The sequence below is a fragment of the Anopheles nili genome, assembly GCF_943737925.1.
Source record: "Anopheles nili chromosome X unlocalized genomic scaffold, idAnoNiliSN_F5_01 X_unloc_3, whole genome shotgun sequence".
Classification (NCBI taxonomy): domain Eukaryota; kingdom Metazoa; phylum Arthropoda; class Insecta; order Diptera; family Culicidae; genus Anopheles; species Anopheles nili.
The window spans coordinates 870,001-877,254 of NW_026525489.1; positions in this window are offsets into that span (position 1 = coordinate 870,001).

Below are 7,254 nucleotides of genomic sequence, written 5' to 3' on the forward strand. Positions count from 1 at the left end.
AAAAACAGGCCAAAATGGTGCACGAACAAAGGGGCACGCGCTATATCTGGCAGAAGGAGAACTCTGCGAGGTGTTGTGTGTATGGACAAAAAGTAGGCATTACGGAGTTGAGCAAACGCGCCGAAGACCGCAACTCGATATCTCCAACCGGCTGGTCGGTAGAGCGATTCCCAACACCCCATAGACACCGCAATGGGTGAAAATCGGCTAAGTCCCAATATGTACCTTCAGAGGGGCATATCTCGAAAACTACTCGTCAGATCGGGGCCAAATTCACAGAGAAGACACATGTCGAGGAGTTGTTTCGGATGAGCGATAGTGGTTTTTGGGTGAAAATGTACCCCTAAACCTTGTACAGAGAGGACCCCTTCCGTAGAGCAAAATCCTGAAGGTCGGGGTCGCGCAAGGGTCGACATGGGTCGAGGTGGACTATCATGCGAAACCACTTTTTTCGGTCCCTACGGTGCCCCTAGATGATGAAAAGTACAATCCGAGGTTGATTACGAACGCTTTTGTGCACCCCCTTCCGTAGAGCAAAATCCTGAAGGTCGGGGTTGCGCACAAGTAGACCCCCTTCCGTAGAGCAAAATCCTGAAGGTCGGGGTCGCGCAAGGGTCGACATGGGTCGAGGTGGACTATCATGCGAAACCACTTTTTTCGGTCCCTACGGTGCCCCTAGATGATGAAAAGTACAATCCGAGGTTGATTACGAACACTTTTGTGCACCCCCTTCCGTAGAGCAAAATCCTGAAGGTCGGGGTCGCGCAAGGGTCGACATGGGTCGAGGTGGACTATCATGCGAAACCACTTTTTTCGGTCCCTACGGTGCCCCTAGATGATGAAAAGTACAATCCGAGGTTGATTACGAACACTTTTGTGCACCCCCTTCCGTAGAGCAAAATCCTGAAGGTCGGGGTTGCGCACAAGTAGACCCCCTTCCGTAGAGCAAAATCCTGAAGGTCGGGGTTGCGCACAAGTAGACCCCCTTCCGTAGAGCAAAATCCTGAAGGTCGGGGTCGCGCAAGGGTCGACATGGGTCGAGGTGGACTATCATGCGAAACCACTTTTTTCGGTCCCTACGGTGCCCCTAGATGATGAAAAGTACAATCCGAGGTTGATTACGAACACTTTTGTGCACCCCCTTCCGTAGAGCAAAATCCTGAAGGTCGGGGTTGCGCACAAGTAGACCCCCTTCCGTAGAGCAAAATCCTGAAGGTCGGGGTCGCGCAAGGGTCGACATGGGTCGAGGTGGACTATCATGCGAAACCACTTTTTTCGGTCCCTACGGTGCCCCTAGATGATGAAAAGTACAATCCGAGGTTGATTACGAACACTTTTGTGCACCCCCTTCCGTAGAGCAAAATCCTGAAGGTCGGGGTCGCGCAAGGGTAGACCCCTTCCGTAGAGCAAAATCCTGAAGGTCGGGGTCGCGCAAGGGTCGACATGGGTCGAGGTGGACTATCATGCGAAACCACTTTTTTCGGTCCCTACGGTGCCCCTAGATGATGAAAAGTACAATCCGAGGTTGATTACGAACACTTTTGTGCACCCCCTTCCGTAGAGCAAAATCCTGAAGGTCGGGGTCGCGCAAGGGTCGACATGGGTCGAGGTGGACTATCATGCGAAACCACTTTTTTCGGTCCCTACGGTGCCCCTAGATGATGAAAAGTACAATCCGAGGTTGATTACGAACACTTTTGTGCACCCCCTTCCGTAGAGCAAAATCCTGAAGGTCGGGGTCGCGCAAGGGTCGACATGGGTCGAGGTGGACTATCATGCGAAACCACTTTTTTCGGTCCCTACGGTGCCCCTAGATGATGAAAAGTACAATCCGAGGTTGATTACGAACACTTTTGTGCACCCCCTTCCGTAGAGCAAAATCCTGAAGGTCGGGGTCGCGCAAGGGTCGACATGGGTCGAGGTGGACTATCATGCGAAACCACTTTTTTCGGTCCCTACGGTGCCCCTAGATGATGAAAAGTACAATCCGAGGTTGATTACGAACACTTTTGTGCACCCCCTTCCGTAGAGCAAAATCCTGAAGGTCGGGGTCGCGCAAGGGTCGACATGGGTCGAGGTGGACTATCATGCGAAACCACTTTTTTCGGTCCCTACGGTGCCCCTAGATGATGAAAAGTACAATCCGAGGTTGATTACGAACACTTTTGTGCACCCCCTTCCGTAGAGCAAAATCCTGAAGGTCGGGGTCGCGCAAGGGTCGACATGGGTCGAGGTGGACTATCATGCGAAACCACTTTTTTCGGTCCCTACGGTGCCCCTAGATGATGAAAAGTACAATCCGAGGTTGATTACGAACACTTTTGTGCACCCCCTTCCGTAGAGCAAAATCCTGAAGGTCGGGGTTGCGCACAAGTCGACCCCCTTCCGTAGAGCAAAATCCTGAAGGTCGGGGTCGCGCAAGGGTCGACATGGGTCGAGGTGGACTATCATGCGAAACCACTTTTTTCGGTCCCTACGGTGCCCCTAGATGATGAAAAGTACAATCCGAGGTTGATTACGAACACTTTTGTGCACCCCCTTCCGTAGAGCAAAATCCTGAAGGTCGGGGTCGCGCAAGGGTCGACATGGGTCGAGGTGGACTATCATGCGAAACCACTTTTTTCGGTCCCTACGGTGCCCCTAGATGATGAAAAGTACAATCCGAGGTTGATTACGAACACTTTTGTGCACCCCCTTCCGTAGAGCAAAATCCTGAAGGTCGGGGTCGCACAAGTGTGCACCCCCTTCCGTAGAGCAAAATCCTGAAGGTCGGGGTCGCGCAAGGGTCGACATGGGTCGAGGTGGACTATCATGCGAAACCACTTTTTTCGGTCCCTACGGTGCCCCTAGATGATGAAAAGTACAATCCGAGGTTGATTACGAACACTTTTGTGCACCCCCTTCCGTAGAGCAAAATCTTGAAGGTCGGGGTCGCACAAGTGTGCACCCCCTTCCGTAGAGCAAAATCCTGAAGGTCGGGGTCGCGCAAGGGTCGACATGGGTCGAGGTGGACTATCATGCGAAACCACTTTTTTCGGTCCCTACGGTGCCCCTAGATGATGAAAAGTACAATCCGAGGTTGATTACGAACACTTTTGTGCACCCCCTTCCGTAGAGCAAAATCCTGAAGGTCGGGGTCGCACAAGAGTGCACCCCCTTCAGTAGAGCAAAATCCTGAAGGTCGGGGTCGCGCAAGGGTCGACATGGGTCGAGGTGGACTATCATGCGAAACCACTTTTTTCGGTCCCTACGGTGCCCCTAGATGATGAAAAGTACAATCCGAGGTTGATTACGAACACTTTTGTGCACCCCCTTCCGTAGAGCAAAATCCTGAAGGTCGGGGTTGCGCACAAGTAGACCCCCTTCCGTAGAGCAAAATCCTGAAGGTCGGGGTCGCGCAAGGGTCGACATGGGTCGAGGTGGACTATCATGCGAAACCACTTTTTTCGGTCCCTACGGTGCCCCTAGATGATGAAAAGTACAATCCGAGGTTGATTACGAACACTTTTGTGCACCCCCTTCCGTAGAGCAAAATCCTGAAGGTCGGGGTTGCGCACAAGTAGACCCCCTTCCGTAGAGCAAAATCCTGAAGGTCGGGGTCGCGAAAGGGTCGACATGGGTCGAGGTGGACTATCATGCGAAACCACTTTTTTCGGTCCCTACGGTGCCCCTAGATGATGAAAAGTACAATCCGAGGTTGATTACGAACACTTTTGTGCACCCCCTTCCGTAGAGCAAAATCCTGAAGGTCGGGGTCGCGCAAGGGTCGACATGGGTCGAGGTGGACTATCATGCGAAACCACTTTTTTCGGTCCCTACGGTGCCCCTAGATGATGAAAAGTACAATCCGAGGTTGATTACGAACACTTTTGTGCACCCCCTTCCGTAGAGCAAAATCCTGAAGGTCGGGGTTGCGCACAAGTCGACCCCCTTCCGTAGAGCAAAATCCTGAAGGTCGGGGTCGCGCAAGGGTCGACATGGGTCGAGGTGGACTATCATGCGATACCACTTTTTTCGGTCCCTACGGTGCCCCTAGATGATGAAAAGTACAATCCGAGGTTGATTACGAACACTTTTGTGCACCCCCTTCCGTAGAGCAAAATCCTGAAGGTCGGGGTTGCGCACAAGTCGACCCCCTTCCGTAGAGCAAAATCCTGAAGGTCGGGGTCGCGCAAGGGTCGACATGGGTCGAGGTGGACTATCATGCGAAACCACTTTTTTCGGTCCCTACGGTGCCCCTAGATGATGAAAAGTACAATCCGAGGTTGATTACGAACACTTTTGTGCACCCCCTTCCGTAGAGCAAAATCCTGAAGGTCGGGGTCGCGCAAGGGTCGACCCCCTTCCGTAGAGCAAAATCCTGAAGGTCGGGGTCGCGCGAGGGTCGACATGGGTCGAGGTGGACTATCATGCGAAACCACTTTTTTCGGTCCCTACGGTGCCCCTAGATGATGAAAAGTACAATCCGAGGTTGATTACGAACACTTTTGTGCACCCCCTTCCGTAGAGCAAAATCCTGAAGGTCGGGGTCGCACAAGTGTGCACCCCCTTCCGTAGAGCAAAATCCTGAAGGTCGGGGTTGCGCACAAGTCGACCCCCTTCCGTAGAGCAAAATCCTGAAGGTCGGGGTCGCGCAAGGGTCGACATGGGTCGAGGTGGACTATCATGCGAAACCACTTTTTTCGGTCCCTACGGTGCCCCTAGATGATGAAAAGTACAATCCGAGGTTGATTACGAACACTTTTGTGCACCCCCTTCCGTAGAGCAAAATCCTGAAGGTCGGGGTTGCGCACAAGTAGACCCCCTTCCGTAGAGCAAAATCCTGAAGGTCGGGGTCGCGCAAGGGTCGACATGGGTCGAGGTGGACTATCATGCGAAACCACTTTTTTCGGTCCCTACGGTGCCCCTAGATGATGAAAAGTACAATCCGAGGTTGATTACGAACACTTTTGTGCACCCCCTTCCGTAGAGCAAAATCCTGAAGGTCGGGGTCGCGCAAGGGTCGACATGGGTCGAGGTGGACTATCATGCGAAACCACTTTTTTCGGTCCCTACGGTGCCCCTAGATGATGAAAAGTACAATCCGAGGTTGATTACGAACACTTTTGTGCACCCCCTTCCGTAGAGCAAAATCCTGAAGGTCGGGGTTGCGCACAAGTAGACCCCCTTCCGTAGAGCAAAATCCTGAAGGTCGGGGTCGCGCAAGGGTCGACATGGGTCGAGGTGGACTATCATGCGAAACCACTTTTTTCGGTCCCTACGGTGCCCCTAGATGATGAAAAGTACAATCCGAGGTTGATTACGAACACTTTTGTGCACCCCCTTCCGTAGAGCAAAATCCTGAAGGTCGGGGTTGCGCACAAGTAGACCCCCTTCCGTAGAGCAAAATCCTGAAGGTCGGGGTCGCGCAAGGGTCGACATGGGTCGAGGTGGACTATCATGCGAAACCACTTTTTTCGGTCCCTACGGTGCCCCTAGATGATGAAAAGTACAATCCGAGGTTGATTACGAACACTTTTGTGCACCCCCTTCCGTAGAGCAAAATCCTGAAGGTCGGGGTCGCACAAGTGTGCACCCCCTTCCGTAGAGCAAAATCCTGAAGGTCGGGGTCGCGCAAGGGTCGACATGGGTCGAGGTGGACTATCATGCGAAACCACTTTTTTCGGTCCCTACGGTGCCCCTAGATGATGAAAAGTACAATCCGAGGTTGATTACGAACACTTTTGTGCACCCCCTTCCGTAGAGCAAAATCCTGAAGGTCGGGGTTGCGCACAAGTCGACCCCCTTCCGTAGAGCAAAATCCTGAAGGTCGGGGTCGCGCAAGGGTCGACATGGGTCGAGGTGGACTATCATGCGAAACCACTTTTTTCGGTCCCTACGGTGCCCCTAGATGATGAAAAGTACAATCCGAGGTTGATTACGAACACTTTTGTGCACCCCCTTCCGTAGAGCAAAATCCTGAAGGTCGGGGTCGCACAAGTGTGCACCCCCTTCCGTAGAGCAAAATCCTGAAGGTCGGGGTCGCGCAAGGGTCGACATGGGTCGAGGTGGACTATCATGCGAAACCACTTTTTTCGGTCCCTACGGTGCCCCTAGATGATGAAAAGTACAATCCGAGGTTGATTACGAACACTTTTGTGCACCCCCTTCCGTAGAGCAAAATCCTGAAGGTCGGGGTTGCGCACAAGTAGACCCCCTTCCGTAGAGCAAAATCCTGAAGGTCGGGGTCGCGCAAGGGTCGACATGGGTCGAGGTGGACTATCATGCGAAACCACTTTTTTCGGTCCCTACGGTGCCCCTAGATGATGAAAAGTACAATCCGAGGTTGATTACGAACACTTTTGTGCACCCCCTTCCGTAGAGCAAAATCCTGAAGGTCGGGGTCGCGCAAGGGTCGACATGGGTCGAGGTGGACTATCATGCGAAACCACTTTTTTCGGTCCCTACGGTGCCCCTAGATGATGAAAAGTACAATCCGAGGTTGATTACGAACACTTTTGTGCACCCCCTTCCGTAGAGCAAAATCCTGAAGGTCGGGGTTGCGCACAAGTAGACCCCCTTCCGTAGAGCAAAATCCTGAAGGTCGGGGTCGCGCAAGGGTCGACATGGGTCGAGGTGGACTATCATGCGAAACCACTTTTTTCGGTCCCTACGGTGCCCCTAGATGATGAAAAGTACAATCCGAGGTTGATTACGAACACTTTTGTGCACCCCCTTCCGTAGAGCAAAATCCTGAAGATCGGGGTTGCGCACAAGTAGACCCCCTTCCGTAGAGCAAAATCCTGAAGGTCGGGGTCGCGCAAGGGTCGACATGGGTCGAGGTGGACTATCATGCGAAACCACTTTTTTCGGTCCCTACGGTGCCCCTAGATGATGAAAAGTACAATCCGAGGTTGATTACGAACACTTTTGTGCACCCCCTTCCGTAGAGCAAAATCCTGAAGGTCGGGGTCGCACAAGTGTGCACCCCCTTCCGTAGAGCAAAATCCTGAAGGTCGGGGTCGCGCAAGGGTCGACATGGGTCGAGGTGGACTATCATGCGAAACCACTTTTTTCGGTCCCTACGGTGCCCCTAGATGATGAAAAGTACAATCCGAGGTTGATTACGAACACTTTTGTGCACCCCCTTCCGTAGAGCAAAATCCTGAAGGTCGGGGTTGCGCACAAGTAGACCCCCTTCCGTAGAGCAAAATCCTGAAGGTCGGGGTCGCGCAAGGGTCGACATGGGTCGAGGTGGACTATCATGCGAAACCA